Source organism: Schistocerca nitens, chromosome 4, assembly GCF_023898315.1.
Source record: "Schistocerca nitens isolate TAMUIC-IGC-003100 chromosome 4, iqSchNite1.1, whole genome shotgun sequence".
Lineage (NCBI taxonomy): Eukaryota > Metazoa > Arthropoda > Insecta > Orthoptera > Acrididae > Schistocerca > Schistocerca nitens.
Genome location: NC_064617.1, coordinates 127,740,535 through 127,757,979, shown reverse-complemented (window position 1 = coordinate 127,757,979; position 17,445 = coordinate 127,740,535). Strand labels below are relative to the sequence as shown.

At 43.2% G+C, this 17,445-nt stretch overlaps 1 non-coding gene across 1 annotated transcript; it reads left to right on the top strand.

Moving 5' to 3' along the window:
• Positions 1-15,231: 15,231 nt before the first annotated feature.
• On the top strand, positions 15,232-15,306 carry Trnat-ugu (transfer RNA threonine (anticodon UGU)). The gene has a single exon. It is a non-coding gene; the product is annotated as a tRNA-Thr (tRNA).
• Positions 15,307-17,445: the final 2,139 nt, after the last annotated feature.

The following is a 17,445-nucleotide window of genomic DNA, read 5'->3' as shown; positions in this document are numbered from 1 at the left end:
GTGTCTCATTTTCTAATCTAGTTCCCTCAGCATCACCCGACTTAATTCGACTACATTCCATTATCCTCATTTTGCTTTTGTTGATGTTCATCTTATATCCTCCTTTCAAGACACTGTCCATTCCGCTCAGCTGCTCTTCCAAGTCCTTTGATGTCTCTGACAGAATTACAATGTCATCGGCGAACCTTAAAGTTTTTAATTCTTCTCCATGGATTTTAATACCTACTCCAAATGTTTCTTTTGTTTCCATTACTGCTTGCTCAATATACAGATTGAATAACATCGGGGAGAGGCTACAACCCTGTCTCACTCCCTTCCCAACCGCTGCTTCCCTTTCATGCCCCTGGACTCTTATAACTGCCATTTGGTTTCTGTACAAATTGTAAATAGCCTTTCGCTCCCTGTATTTCACCCCTGCCACCTTTAGAATTTGAAAGAGGGTATTACAGTCAACATTGTCAAAAGCTTTCTCTAAGTCTACAAACGCTAGAAATGTAGGTTTGCCTTTCTTTAGTCTGTTTTGTAAGATACGTCGTAGGGTCAGTACTGCCGCAATTGTTCCAATATTTCTGCGGAATCCAAACTGATCTTCCCTGAGGTCGGCTTCTACCAGTTTTTCCATTCGTTTGTAAGGAATTAGTATTTTGCAGCTGTGACTTATTAAACTGATAGCTCGGTAATATTCACATCTGTCAACACCTGCTTTCTTTGGGATTGAAATTATTATATTCTTCTTGAAGTCTGAGGGTACTTTGCCTGTCTCATACATCTTGCTCACCAGATAGTAGAGTTTTGTCATGACTGGCTCTCCCAAGACCGTCAGTAGTTCCAATGGAATGTTGTCTGCTCCCGGGGCCTTGTTTCGGCTAAGGTCTTTCAGTGCTGTGTCAAACTCTTCACGCAGTATCGGATCTCCCATTTCATCTTCATCTAAATCCTCTTCCATTTCCATAATATTGTCCTCAAGTACATCGCCCTTGTATAGACCTTCTATATACTGCTTCCACCTTTCTGCTTTCCCTTCTTTGCTTAGAACTGAGTTTCCATCAACGCTCTTGATATTCATACAAGTGGTTCTCTTTTCTCCAAAGGTCTCTTTAATTTTCCTGTAGGCAGTATCTATCTTACCCCTAGTGAGATAAGCCTCTACATCCTTACATTTGTCCTCTAGCCATCCCTGCTTAGCCATTTTGCACTTCCTGTCGATCTCATTTTTGAGACGTTTGTATTCCTTTTTGCCTGCTTCATTTACTGCGTTTTTATATTTTCTCCTTTCATCAATTAAATTCAATATTTCTTCTGTTACCCAAGGATTTCTACTAGCCCTCGTCTTTTTACCTACTTGATCCTCTGCTGCCTTCACTACTTCATCCGTCAGAGCTACCCATTCCTCTTCTACTGTATTTCTTTCCCCCATTCCTGTCAATTGTTCCCTTATGCTCTCCCTGAAACTCTGTTCAACCTCTGGTTTAGCCAGTTTATCCAGGTCCCATCTCCTTAAATTCCCACCTTTTTGCAGTTTCTTCTGTTTTAATCTACAGTTCACAACCAATAGATTGTGGTCAGAGTCCACATCTGCCCCTGGAAATGTCTTACAATTTAAAATCTGGTTCCTAAATCTCTGTCTATCTAATACCTTCTAGTATCTCCAGGATTCTTCCATGTATACAACCTTCTTTTATGATTCTTGAACCAAGTATTAGCTATGATTAAGCTATGCTCTGTGCAAAATTCTTCCAGACGGCGTCCCCCCAATCCATATTCACCCACTATGTTTCCTTCTCTCCCTTTTCCTACTACCGAATTCCAGTTACCCATGACTATTAAATTTTCGTCTCCCTTCACTACCTGAATAATTTCTATCTCATCATACATTTCATCAATTTCTTCATCATCTGCAGCGCTTGTTGGCATATAAACTTATACTACTGTAGTAGGCATGGGCTTCGATTCTATCTTGGCCACAATAATGCGTTCACTATGCTGTTGGTAGTAGCTTAGCCACACTTCTATTTTTTTATTCATTATTAAACCTACTCCTGCATTACCCTTATTTGATTTTGTATTTATAACCCTGTATTCACCTGACCAAAAGTCTCGTTCCTCCTGCCACCGAACTTCACTAATTGGTTCAAATGGCTCTGAGCACTATGGGACTCAACTGCTGAGGTCATCAGTCCCCTAGAACTTAGAACTAGTTAAACCTAACTAACCTAAGGACATCACAAACATCCATGCCCGAGGCAGGATTCGAACCTGCGACAGTAGCGGTCTTGCGGTTCCAGACTGCAGCGCCTTTAACCGCACGGCCACTTCGGCCGGCCTTCACTAATTCCCACTATAATTTCAACCTATCCATTTCCCTTTTTAAATTTTCTAACCTACCTGCCCGATTAAGGGATCTGACATTCTACGCTCCGATCCGTAGAAGGCCTGTTTTCCTTCTCCTGATAACTACGTCCTCTATAATAGTCCCTGCCCGGAGATCCGAATGGGGGACTATTTTACCTCCGGAATATTTTACCCAAGAGGACGCCATCATCATTTAACCATACAGTTAAGGTGCATGCCCTCGGGAAAAATTACGGCTGTAGTTTCCCCTTGCTTTCAGCCGTACGCAGTACCAGCACAGCAATGCCGTTTTGCTTAGTGTTGCAAGGCCAGATCAGTCAATCATCCAGACTGTTGCCCCTGCAACTACTGAAAAGGCTGCTGCCCCTCTTCAGGAATCACACGTTTGTCTGGCCTCTCAACAGATACCCCTCCGTTGTGGTTGCACCTACGGTACGGCCATCTGTATCGCTGAGTTACGCAAGCCTCCCCACCAAGTCATAAAATGCGAGCCATGATCTGTTTATCAGAGTTACAGTGTTAAAACCGGTAATGGAAGATGACGTTAACTTGGTTTTGCACCCAGTGAAAGACAGACCAGTCGTGTCTCAGCGGAAAGTGTTCGCCGAACCTAAAATATAGAAGATAAATGATCCATTCCGTTTTGCTGCCTCAGAAATTATATAGGAACATATCTTGTAACAAATATCGTGTGAACGAGAACTCAATTATTCAGTTACAAAAGGTTGATGTAGGTCTGTGAATATTCGTAGGTTCGTTTATTTCTTTTAAAAAGAGGGACGATACATTTTGAGTGGAAAAGAAAATTCGATCTATTTATTGATTTAAAACAAATTTTGAGACCGCTGGAATAACACTTACGTTTTTGCGACTACACATATTTAAAACAACTGAGAAGTGTTCTAAGCTGTCGGTGTTTACCAAACGGATTCTGAAATATGATAACTAGTAAAAACAGATGTTTTGACAAGATTCAAGTTTGATCAAATGTTGGGGAAGTGCCGCTGAATGCAAATCACACATTTATCGATCGCTTTACAAAATGCTGGCTTTACGTGGAGTGGGTATTATTGACTAAAAAGTGACTAAGTGAGATTAATTATTTGCTATTTTGTTTTCTGTCCGGTTGATAAGCGACATTGTTATCATCATCAGCATAAACAGAAATGTATGCTTTGTTTTATAATTAATTTGTATTACACATCTACAATGTTACCGAATGTAAAGATTTAATAATTTTGAGAGCCACTTGGAGCTATTCATTGTGACATTGAGCTACGGTAGATAATACATTTTCAACAGTGTGTTAATGAAAAATGTATTTGCATCTTTGCTCAGTGTGCTGTGTAATGTAAAACCGACATTATTAAGGCTACACATAGCATTTAATTTATTGTGTCAATAGTTAATACTATATTAGCTTCATTTGCGTTTGAAGTCAGAGCCCTATGACTTCTGTTAAACAGAGGTCACTCTCATTTTGGATTGATTTATTTATTCGCTAACGTCACTTCATTATTTCAAAATCAATATTTTCATTTAGATTAACTTTTGCAAGTTCAGTATTGAAGACTGGGTGGGGAGGAGTGTAACCATCGCCATACAAGCCCGAATCGCTGAGATCATAAGTAATTTGATTATGGATTAAATGTATCCATCTATTGATCCGGTGTTTTGGATAATATTTTTCTTTCATCAAAATGCGAAGGTTGACCGCATGTTAGTAATAACTGTAGTGTTAGTGACGTATAGGTTTATCCAGATCTCCACCGACGGACTTTCAGAGGAGATAAAGTGCAATAAAACAAGAAAAAAGTGTAGTAAACGTCTGGTCCAAGTGAATACCATAAGAGGTAAGAACACTTTCTCGTCGTCACTTCTATGAAACACATCTCTTCTACTGAACAAGTGCTCATAGCTCCTGTGGTATGCATTATAGAGCTCATGTTTGCGAGGCTATTTTCCCCTGTTTTGGTCCATAGTACCACCTCTAAAAGTTTATCGGTGGATCTCTGGTTCACCTTGTATATTGATGTGTGGAAGGCAGAAAAGGTATTGGGAACGCGTTGATAACGAGGTCATTCGATGTGGAGCACAGATCCGGACTGGGGAAGCCAGCTCTCCATGCCCTTTCAACAGAACAATCCTGGCTTTGACAAAATAAAGCTCGTATGAACAGCCTGCTATGAGTGTGCGTAGGACACAATGTTTCGGCAATCGACCACGTTGCCATCATCAGGTGCGCCGATGTACTGACCGGCGGTGGGGCAGCGCCATGTATATACAGGACAATCACCCTCACGCTCCTCCCTCAGGCGCTTCCTTAAGTGTCGGTGCGGCCCGCACCCCGCGCGCGGTCCAGGTACAGCGTCCGTTCTCCCGCCGTCTGGACGCTGCGTCCTAGGTCTTCTCGTTCAGGAGGGTCTGCCGGCACCGCTCTCGTTATCCCCCCCCCCCCCGCCCCCTCCCCGAAGACGGTACACTCTGGGAAATATAGTTTTTCTTCTTAACCCGGGTGATCGCGGGGTTCCCACGCTTTGGTAAGGATGTAACTGCTGTCACGATTTAGTTGTGGCTCCCTTACTCTGATCTCTATGGATTCTTTGATGACATAGTCCCAGTATTTGAAAGTCTGTATCAGGACTTTGGTTTGGTCATAATCCGTCCTGTGGAGTTCCGGCAGGCAAAACTCAGCGATTGCCGACTTACTGGGCTGTTGCAGTCTAGTGTGCCGTTGATGTTCTCGGCATTGGTACGAATGGTCTGCCCTATGTATACACTACCGCTTTGGCAAGGTATCTGATAAACCCCTGACTTATGTAGATCAAGGTTGTCCTTGACGCTACCAAGAAGGCTCTTGGTTTTGCTTGGAGGACGGAAGATGGTTTTCACTTGGTGTTTACGTAAAATGCGTCCCATTTTTCCGGATAAGGCTCCACAAAACGGAATAATAGCCAAGGCAGCCTCCTCCTGAGGTTCCTCCTCAGTTTCCGCCGGTGCTGCACGTGTGGGATGTAGAGCCTTCCGAATTTGACCTTCCTTGTGACCGTTCCTCCGAAACACGGTCTTCAGATGGTCCAATTCTTGTTGGAGACTGTCCCTGTCGGAGATGGTGTGAGCTCTGTGTAGAAGAGTTTTGAGCACGCCATTCATTTGTGGCGGGTGGTGGCAGCTATTCGCATGTAGGTACAAGTCGGTGTCCGTTTTCTTCCTATACACGCTGTGGCCCAAAGTGCTGTGAGCTCGTCTTCTGATCAAAACATCTAGGGAAAGGGGCATCCCATCCGTTTCGATCTCCATGGTGAACTTAATATTCTCGTGTCTGGAGTTGAGATGTGTGAGAAGGTCTGCCAGTTTATCTCTTCCATGTTGCCAGAAAACGAGGGTATCATCCATTTATCTAAAGAAACAGGTGGGTTATAGATGTGCTGATTTAAGAGCTTCCTCCTCGAAATGTTCCATGTACATATTTGCGACAACGGGTGAGAATGGACCCCCCCCCCCCACATGGCTACTCCTTCTGTCTGCTCGTAGTATTCACCGTCAAGTAAGAAGTAAGTTAATGTCAGAACATATCTGAAAAGTCTGGTGGTCTCTTCGTTAAATTTCTGGCTGATGAGTTCCAAGGATTCTTGTAACGGAACTTTGGTAAATAGAGATAACACGTCGAAGCTCAGCAGTATGTCAGATTCTTTAAGCGGAAGGTTGTTGATGCGTCCCAGGAAATCCACGGAGTTACGGATATGGTGTGTGGGGCGGCGGGTAGAATTATTGTTATATAAAATGTAGAATGTAATGTAGAAAGATGCATTTCCCAGCCGATTAGCAACATATGTGGGGCGACGGGTGGAATAATTGTTATTATAAAATGTTCCTATTATTTATTTAATGCTTGCCGATCTCAACACTGGTTCTCTAACTACAATATTGGCAACCAGAAAGTGGTTAGCAAAACGTGAAGCCTGTAATTAGAATTCCTAGTGCCAACTTCATCTGAGAAATACGCTTATAGCTACAGCTTATGACTGAGGAATTAGGAGATTGTCTGGGATACATAATCAAAAACGAGTCTCTCTAAAATGTTCACTATATTCTTAAAGTCACAGACGAAAAAAAGATTCCACACAATCCAACTACCAGAGCAGCTCAGAGTCTAATGCGCTGATGCAACTATAACTGTTCAAATTAAAGGTTTAAGTGAATGCTCGCCATAATTTGATGGTAATGTTCATCAAACGCCATGCTAAATAATGGTAGAATGTCTGTCCTGCGGCGGCACGTGAAAATACGACATAGGCAAACTGAAGGTAAATCATTAAAGTCATCCCAGAATTAACACTTCACTCGAAAACGGTTTCATGGTTACGCGTATCCCGTGTAACTTATTACGGCATCCGGGGCTGTTTATAGCAATGATACCGATGCGACGCGACTCCCGGCACAGATGGTGCGCTAATCAGCGTCTGGAGAGAACTGGGGCCTTTTTCTCTCACGCAGCATTCTTATATATAAATCCGCGGTGCGGACGGCTGAGGGAATGCCTGATCAAATCGGCTCTCCCGACTAGCCGCTGGGCTAGCAATGCACCACTTTACGTAATCGAATAAATCATTGCTTCCTTTGCTGATGGCCGATGAAGCTCTCAATTTAAATGTGCGATCAGCACACAAGTAAGTAATCATAATAAAAGTCTGACGTGGCTAAGTCAATTATTTTGAGCGAGAAAAATAATTTAATTACACTACATGCAGTAGACGAGCTCTGAACTTGCCCTTTGGAAATACGCTATCGCTATAGTTTTATAGTTATTCAGTTGAAACTTCTCACATCTTTATGATTATAGCGGATCTCCCTTCTACTTAAGTTTAAACATCCTAGCTTTATTTATTCACCTACTTAATCCATCTTGCTTCCTTAATTTTTAAGACAAAAACCAGAAAATCATGAATTTCAACTAAAATTTTAATTTGTGAGATCCAGAATACTGTTTCTACTAAATTATTATGCAAAAGGAATCTAAATATAAATTTATAAGTTTCTAGCTCTTTTCTGTTGCGCCAATGCTTTCTACAGAAAAACGTCCGGATTTCGAAAATGGTTAAATTATTGAACTGATATTCAACACATATTGATTTAGTATTACTCCTGACATGCTAGAGACGTTTCAGGTTATTTACTTGATTTTTAAAGTATTGCGCAACATTTATGACGTCAGAGCTAGTTACAGCGGACTGGCTGGCACACAATGGAAAGACTGATGTGAATTTTATATGGCGTGAGTAGGCTGCTTCCCTACATATGCTGATTCAAGAGCTTCCTCCTCGAGATGTTCCACGTACATATTTGCGACAACGGGTGAGAATGGACCCCCCCCCCCCCCCATGGCTACTCCTTCTGTCTGCTCGTAGTATTCACCGTCAAGTAAGAAGTAAGTTAATGTCAGAACATGTCTGAAATGTCTGGTGGTCTCTTCGTTAAATTTCCGGCTGATGAGTTCCAAGGATTCTTGTAACGGAACTTTGGTAAATAGAGATACCACGTCGAAGCTCACCAGTATGTCAGATTCTTTAAGCGGAAGGTTGTTGATGCGTCCCAGGAAATCCGCGGAGTTACGGATATGGTGTGTACATCTCCCAACGTAAGGGCTAAGCAGTTGTTTGAGGTGCTTGGCGAGAACGTACGTTGGGGCACCAATATTGCTGACAATGGGACGTAACGGGATCGATTCTTTATGCACCTTCGGTAGTCCGTAAAGTCTGGGAGGAACAGCAGCCCTCGGGCATAGCCCCTTGGTAATGTCGTCAGGGAAGCCGAAATCCTTGAGAAGCGGCAGAGTCTTCCTCTCGACCGTCTTAGTAGGATCGGTGTCAATCTTGCGGTATGCGATGTTACTAAGTAGGCCCCTCATCTTCTCAGAATAATCCTGTCGGGATAGGATCACTGTTTCGTTGCCCTTGTCTGCAGGTTATATTACTATGTCTGGATCTTCTCTTAGCTTCCGTATTGCGGCCCTCTCCCTGTAGGAGATGTTCGGTTTCATCAGCTTTGTTTTGGTTAGAGCTCTGCAGGTTTCGCCACGAACTTCTTCAGTAGCCTCAGGTGGAAGTCGAGCAGCTGTTTGTTCCTCTGTGCTAATGATGTCAGCAATGGGTACATGTTTAAGAGTCGGAGCGAAATTCAATTCTCTCTTAAGAACCGAAATAGCGTCATCATCCAGTTCCTTGTTAGTGAGATTGATGATGGTCTTTCCGCTACCATCAGAAGGTTGTTTCTCCGATATACGTCCAAACTTGGATGCCTGTCGTACGGCTGACTTCCTCTGGGTTGAGTCCGCTGTGGCCCACGTGACACCATCAGCCCAATCCCACGTCCAGGGGTTGAACCGGTTGGCCAGTTGTAGAAGATGTAACTGTAGGAGTTCTTTGTTGGTAGTGTCCAAGCGCCACCGCGTGAAGCGAACTCTCTCTCGTACCAGAAGAACGTGTGGTACCGAATTTTGCTAAGGTCAAGCATCACATCGACTTAGCGACGGCCAGCCTAGCTTTGGTACGAGAGAGGGTTCGCTCTCACTGTTACTAAGAAATATAGCCAACGTAAGTTTTTCAGGCGTTTCGAAGTGGCTTACAGTTTTCTCCGAAAAATGTGTGAGATGCCAATTACTGGGTTATTACACTGTTTCCACTGTAAATAACAAGCGTTCTATTCAATGTCGTTGTGTGCATCTTCTACCCTTTGACAGTGTTCAGTTACTTCACTAATGACTGATACCTTTGTGCACGTATTTAAATGCCATGTGTACAGAAGTATGCACAAAGAATTTGCAATGCTATCTAAAGTGGTAACACACCTCACGGATTAGTCTCTTTCATAACTGCATGATTGAAAGAGGTTATTTTTGTCGACAAATATTGCTAGTAAGTTCACTGTTCTTTTATTCATAGTGTTTGATGGGACAACCTGAAATATTTTATTTCCGTAAGTTTCTTTGAGCGGTGAAAACCATATGACTCCAGCGGTAATTATTTTATCAAATGAGACAGAAAAATGTACAGCGTTCGCATTAGTCATAAGTCGTGTGGACATTGTAGTGGTGGTACGTTACCAGCCACGCGAGTTAAATGCATCGTAAATGACGGTAATAATTGTAAATTTCTTAACCCTTAATGTTAGCGAGCATCCTTAAATGGGTATGTCAGATCTGAAATCGATTATTTTCAAAGAGGTACTTCCTGTTCCGTACTAACAGTGTTTTACGAGCACAAAATGAATTGCAAGAAGTTTACGAGCAACACGTCAGTTGTTCTGGAAGCCCTACGCTCATATTTTTCGCCGCTTTTGTCTGTGTGAAAGGTCACTGTTGGTGATCATTAGGCAGACAAATTTGGTTTTCGAGGCTTGTTTGCCTGTGAAGCGACACGTGCCGAGCCGCGCTACGCTGCCCTGAAACGCCGATAATTGCAGACGCTGCTCATTTCGGCGGCAAAGCCTCATTGCCGGCTCATTACTTAATCATGCCGCCTGACGCCCATCATCCCGCAGCCGCCGCTCCCATTGCTGATGGGTGGATGGATGTATGGATGAAGGCTCAACGGCTGAGCCGTGTCAGTACGTCTCAACGCGTCAGCAGACGTGTTTCTGCTTCTGGCTGCAGCAGATCGTCACCCTCCACAGTCAGACCGTGCAGGTGGCCGTGACAAGGCCGTCCGAATGCAACGACATTCGTAGGTAAATATTCTGCAGAAATACGAGCGCATCCGTACAGCATAAAAACACAAAGCTTGGGTGGGGAGTCTCGTTTCAGTCACCGACACCTTAAGCCATGTGCCCACGGACCGTGCTGTCGAACGTTAACGTTGAACGTGCCGAGTCAACTTGCTGCTGAACGCTCAGGAACGATGCGATTCTAGTTTGTAGATCACACTGTTTACTCAACAGGCGGGCGTAAGATTCCCGCATTAGCTCTATTAAAACGCACGTTTTGTAAGGTGCCTCTTACGTGAGGAAGACATTTTTACCAGTTTTAATACATTATTGTCTCTTATCGATGTATTCACGATAGTTAGGAAGTGGTGTAGTCGGTAGTGATGGGGAGCTCGTGAATGAGTCGTTCAAATGAACGCTTCACTTCCGTGAAGTGTGAACTAACCACTCAATTTCAATGAACTGGTACCTCAAACTCTTCACAGATAGCACACTCCACACTTTTTTCTAGTTCACTCACTCTCTTCCGCTCTCCCTCTCCCACTACATCGGCGCTACGTCACTCATCTTCCCTTCACTTCAGTCCTCCCTCTGCTGCCTGTCGACGAATCGCGCGGGGTTTGTGGGGAACGATAGGTTTGCGAAGGGTTGGGGCGGTGAGGGGCGAGGGGAAGGCAGCGTCAGCTGCTACGTGCAGTGCTGACATTACTCGTGACTATTTGTGCAGCTATACTTCGCGTCTACGGGTAGCCTACCGTTGGCAGCGCTTGCAGACAAATGAATATTAAAGATATAAACGAAGGGGCTGGCTGTGTGAGCACGCACAGCCAACATGAAAATAAAAGGTTTGTTAATAACACTGAAAGAGGGATTTTACCTGAAATCGTACCAATGACTACAGGTGACAGTTTACGTTTTGAATCTGGAGGGTTATTATTCTCAACAAAAATCAAATCTACAGGAAAACTTCTGAATAATTACTTAACGTAGGTATATAGACTGACAGTGGTAAACATACTCATTCTATTTTGGATTAAATTTTACAAGGAACATAAAATTGGACTGCATTTCGTTGGTAGCCCTATTTTTCAGTTCATGAATACAACAAATAATATTTAATTTGGCAGATAAAGACTTTTTTGGACGCTTCATGAGAAAATTTCAAGCAAGATTAAATGTAATACCTTCTTTATATGTGACAGGCTTCTCTGTTTATCTTTCCTTTTAAGTTAACTCAGACGCTGTAAGAGCGTAAAACGTTGCGTGCACGTTACTGCATAGTTCGGCCATCTGTTGGTAAAATTATGAAGTATTACGAAGCTTCATTGTACGAGCGAGGCGAAGCGAGCGTAGCAGCGGCTGAGCGGCGAACTGGGCAACTTCGACAGGCTTCCGTACTTCACGAATGAACTACTTCATTTGAACGCTTCACGGCAAAGAGTGATATGAATGAAGTAGTTCACTGGAATGAACGAGTTCGACCCATCTCTAGTAGTCGGTAGCCGGCCATGAGTCGGAGAGCATTTCCCACGCTGGCTGGCTAGGTGACGAAGCTACCATATGTCGCGCGTAGTGGGGTGGGGCGCGGCGCAGGGCCGTAGCAACAAGCGTCAGCCTGGGAAATATACATGACGGGAAGGACATCTTGGCGCCAAAGTCACCGATTTTGGTTATTTATATTTAATAATTAAAGTCATTTATGACAACATCAATACTAGGAGGAGCCTCTGGATGTTTAAAACTATTTATCATAATTTTACGTCATTAAAATTCACACCTGTTCATTAACAAATGCATATCTAAGTATGTACGAACTTGATCGGAAATCCACGTTCACGAAGCTAGTAAGAGATACGGACTGCGCGCCAAAGGCAGCAGTTGGCGTTAAGAGCTCTTCCTGTCTTGTTCGATGGTAGACACGCTCTCGGTTACGAGTAGTTTGTGACATGAGTGTTTCATTATTGATCTAATAGGAATAAAAGTGATACTACGGCATTCTGAATGTTAATTTCGAGTAAATAGATACCCCAAAGTTGATCGACAGCAATTTCAGATAATTAACTTCCACCGACAGAGACATCCAATGCGCCAATGAAGAATCTGCGCGGGATGATATTTACGAGAGCTGCACCGCGCACAGGTAGGTGGAAATCCGACGACACGACCCACCAAGGAGGCTCAAGGAAGGTCCGACTTACACTCGTAAATTCCGGGTGTAAATGCTGACCAGTTATACTGTACGTCACATATACCACCCTCTACGGACTCGCGGCTAAGCTGAGTAATAACAGTTTAGAAGCGAGGGGATCTTGCAATTTCCTCCATTGTTCATATCTTAATCACGTTGTTCTATATGTAATATACACAAATAAAAACTTCAATATCTATGTACATGTTTCAAGACAGAAAGGAAAGTACCATATCCAATCAGTGCGGATACAGGCTATTAAAAGTTCCATTACAAACAGTGCGACACAAATTGGCAATAGTTCTGCACATAAGATAAACACTGTTTTAGCTTTCTCACATTTTAGTAAAAACCTAAGGTCATTCTTACTTGATCACTGTTCCTACCCAGTAGCAGAATCTCTACAACATGTACATTACGAAACTCAAAAGAAAAATGAACAAAATATTATTATACAAGTTGCACAAGCTGTCCTGTAGATAAAGCCAATCGAACAAAATCAGTCCTCAAAAAAAGGTGAACTTATATTTACATAACATCAAATACTGTAGTATATACTCACATCAAACTAATAATAAAGCACTAGAACATATTATATACACGAATGTTAGGAAAAAAATATTTAGACATGGCGAGACGAGAACCAAATCACGTATGTGGACAAGAATCATCAACGCTACTCACTACGCTAAAGTGACAACAACTCAGCAGCAGCCAATTCTAAGATGTTTGCACGTGCTAAATGCTTTAATGGTAGCTATGTCACTAACTGAAATTTCACAATAACAAATTGTACCAAGAACAATGTGTTTTGGTGGATCCTCAGTGTGTCACTACCTTCAAATAACATACTCCCATAATACGCAAGTTACAATACTTTTGCAACGAATATGATGCCTCTCATTATTTTATTGCAACGAATCATGCAGCTAACGATGGGTTTTCGAGTGATTCTCAATTTGCTGGTGCTCAGAAAGGACATATGTGTACGTATAGGCTTGAACTGAATGCCAATATGGCCCCTCACAGCTCAATGCTGAAGGGAGATGGCATGCATGTGACGTACGTGGCGTTGTGTCATCTGATTGGTCAACGCTCAGAATATGTGACATGCTAGACATTGCTCTGCACGTTCGGAAAGAATCCAGAACGTGCTATTCCACGCTATGACGTCAGAAACTCAGCACCCTCAACGCTCGGATGCACGGTCCGTGTGCCGACGTCTGTCCCTGCAATTAATATAGTGTTGATGAAACCTTAATGTGCGAAAACTGTTTAGTGGACTTTCCAAAAGGTTTTGTTTCAGCTACTTCCATCTTACGAGAAATCTGACATTGTTCCCTCTGGACTCGCACTGTGCTAATAAAGACCCTATTGAATGTTCACAGCAGGTATCTGGCAGTACGTGCCTTGTTTATGACAATTCAGATAAGGACCCATTTACTGCAGAATCAGCATACTGCCCCCAAAACGAATGATAGTGTGTGCCCATTACTGTACTAGAGTACTTGTGCAGTGGTGCAAGCCTTCTGTGCGCTATAGTAGTAAGAGTTTTAATGTGACTTCCGTAGACGCTGATTCACTGTATGCTGGGTGATCGTTGTATAAATTCTCTGGCGTTCAACGGCCAGCAGAAGGCGACCATCTTCACGAGTAGTCTGAGAGTTCACACCAGAATATCAGAGTCCTAGAGGCGAGAAGTAAATGGGTTTGGCGCATAGTGCGGGACGCTCCCTAGCGTGCAGCTTATCAACTACACTTTAGTATTAAAAATGTCTTCCTCTTCACCTTTTTTTTCTCTTTTTCTCTTTTCAGAGCTACGTTTAATAATTCTGATTCAACTCAGTTAATAACAGAGACAACTAAAAGCTTCGCCTACTTTTAATTCAAAGGATCTCGCCAACCATCAGGTAATGCGATATACATATTTGTATTGTATGTTAACAGGGGACCTATAAGCGATGGAGAGGCTCCGTCCCCGCCGCAGTGGTCCACAACCCCACGACGTCTACCGTAGTCCACTTCACCACTCCAAAATGGTTCAAATGGCTCTGAGCAGTATGGGACTTAAGGGCTTGGGTCACCAGTGCGCTAGAACTTAGAACCAATTAAACCTAACTAACCTAAGGACATCACACACATCCACGTCCGAGGCAGGATTCGAACCTGCGACCGTAGCGGTCACGCGTTTCCAGACTGAAGCGCCTACAGCCGGCCGGAGTGGCGGTTCTAGGCGCTACAGTCTGGAACCGCGAGACCGCTGCGGTCGCAAGTTCGAATCCTGCCTCGGGCATGGATGTGTGTGATGTCCTTAGGTTAGTTAGGTTTAAGTAGTTCTAAGTTCTAGGGGACTGATGACTGATGACCTCAGAAGTTAAGTCCCATAGTGCTCAGAGCCATTTTTTTAAGCGCCAACAACCGCTCGGCCACACCGGTCGGAATCACCCCTCCACCGCCCCACACCGAATCCAGTGTTACTGCATGGTTCGGCCCCAGGTGGACCCCCCCCCCCCCCCCCTCCCAAGGGAACGTCTCACATCAGACGACTGTAACGCCTATGTTTGCGTAGTAGAGTAATGGTGGTGTACGCGTAACGTGGAGAACTTGTTTGCGCAGCAATATCCGATATCGTGTAGCTGAGGCGGAATAAGGGGAACCATCCCGCATTCGGCGAGGCAGATGGAAAACTGCCTAAAAACCATCCACAGACTGGTCAGCTTACCGGACCTCGACACATGTTTGCCCATCATACTCATTACTCGTGGCAGATTAATCTACCAAGTCCCGTACGAGTTCGGGCATAGCATGTGCGTTCGCACAAGAAGGTCAATGGCCGAGAAGCCATATTTTAACTATATATGACGGTAGTATCTGTTCCCGGCAAACATCTATTAGGCGCACTACGAATGTAGTGGTGTGGACATGTTGGGAATGTGGATCTTACGGGGAGCGTGCAAGGGATAAGTCCCTGCAAACGCACTATCCTCTGTGCCCGCGGTGGCTCAGATGGATAGAGCGTCTGCCATGTAAGCAGGAGATCCCGGGTTCGAGTCCCGGTCGGGGCATACATTTTCAACATGTCCCCAATGAAATACATCAACGCCTGTTTGCAGCTAGGGTGTCCATTTAACTATCATTTCATTTCTAGCAAAGCTGCATGGTCATCGACGGTAACTGTTGTTTCGGGAACAGATACTACCGTCATATATACCTTCACTTTTAGTTTCGTTTACAACGAGTATGCGTCCAGAAATACCGGCAGTTAGGTTTTATCTAACAATATGCAAAAAGGTTTGTGCACCTAAACTGCTCCAAAAACTCAGTGGCAACATGGAAATTATGGAAATTAGGATCTTATTACTATGATTGATTATAAAATAGTTACAGGTACTTACAACCGGACAAGAACGACTGATATATGATCCTAGGAAATGGATAGTGTAAACTACAAGGCAACAAAATTAAAAATAATCAGCTGCGGCCGACGTCCTGCCTGTGATTAGCTGGCGCTTTTGGTCCAGAGCCGTGGTAATGGAGCATTACTCATCCACTTCTCTTGCCTGGGCGCAGGAAGACGGTGGAGATAACAAATATGCGCCCTGGTCCTAACTACAGTCACTAATCTAACATACACTTAAGCTCTACTTCTCAGATGTGTTACTGTTTCAATTATGTATGTAGTTTCCTTCACGCTTTTCTTTGTAAGACAGTGTATTGCGTAATGGAATGTCTCGACGGTAGTTAAATTAATAAATTACACCTTTAACCCACGCAGTTCCAAGGAGAGCGTTGGGTGTACTTTAAGCGCAGCTTTCAAAAATAGTGTAATCTAGACACATACACACACACTCATGCAAACGCAATTCACACACACTTGACTGCAGTCTCAGGCAACTGAAGCCACAGTTGCCTGTGCCTATCAGCGGCGCAGCATCTCCTCTATGTGGTGAGTGGCAACTTTTCTTTTCATAATATTGTTACATCCCATCCTGGATTTTCCATTGTAATCTAGGCAGTTACTTCATGTTCTAAATTTCTGAAGAAATATATATTAATTGTTTTAATGATTTCTTCAATCATATCCCACATACGTTTTAAATTTTTCACTTAAATTTAACGTGAAAATGTGTCAGTAGTAGATTGTAACGCCGGAAATGCATATCCTCCTATTTCCATCTGTTGTACTGTAAGTTTTTTCCTTAATTTGTTACCTGAATATATGACATTTCTGTGCCTTTATATATTGTAATTGTTTTACTATTTATATATATATATATATATATATATATATATATATATATATATATATATATGTATGCATTTATGTCGGTGTATAATTGGTTTGTTTCGTAAATATTATTTGTATTTTTACGCTGGGTCTTGCCTAGGGAAAACTGCTATCGAACGATTACATCGATAGGTCGTGTGAAGAATCAAAGTGTGTAGGATCTTTGGTAGTGTTAACTCTGCCGCGTGGAGCGCGGGCAGGGCAGTTGGAGTCTGGCTGGAGTAGCGAGTGGAGCAGGTGTGTGGTGTGACGCTCCCGCGAGTTGCCGCGCTTTCGGGGTTTAGCAGCATGTAATTGCGCTCGACTTGCGATTATAGTTTCTGAAATGGTGTCGCGGACGGGAAGCATTAGCTGGCGCACATCAAGAGCCCGTTTCGTCTGGTGACCGTGTTGAGAAGAACGCGCGCCAACATCCAGCTTCTGCAACAGCGACGGCCGACAATGAGTGACTGTCGCCACCTCCTCGATCGACGGCTTCAAACCTTCAATCAACTAACAAGGAAGACCAAAAGCACGTAAAGTTTCAGAACTGTATGGCAGACCTCAGCTTTTCACATTGTTCCATTTGCCTCGCAAAATTACAGCAACTTAGCATGAACCTTTGTTGCTCATTGTCCCAATTGCATTACCAAGCAGGGTCCCTTCCTTTTCCGAAATGAAACCGAGTGTCGTTGAAATTCAGACGCCAGCATTAAAGTACTATCATTGCATTTCATTACTTTAGTTTCAAAGTGCAGTTAAAGCATAGCTGGCTACAATAGTTAGATTACACAAGCACAAATTAAGAGTGCGAGTTTTGTTAGCATATTTTAGCTTACCTGTGACTGTAGCTCAGCTTGGTAGGTACTAAATTTTACTATTGTTAATTATTCAGAATCATTTAATTCAAGTTCAAAGTTAAATCTCTTGTTTCTAA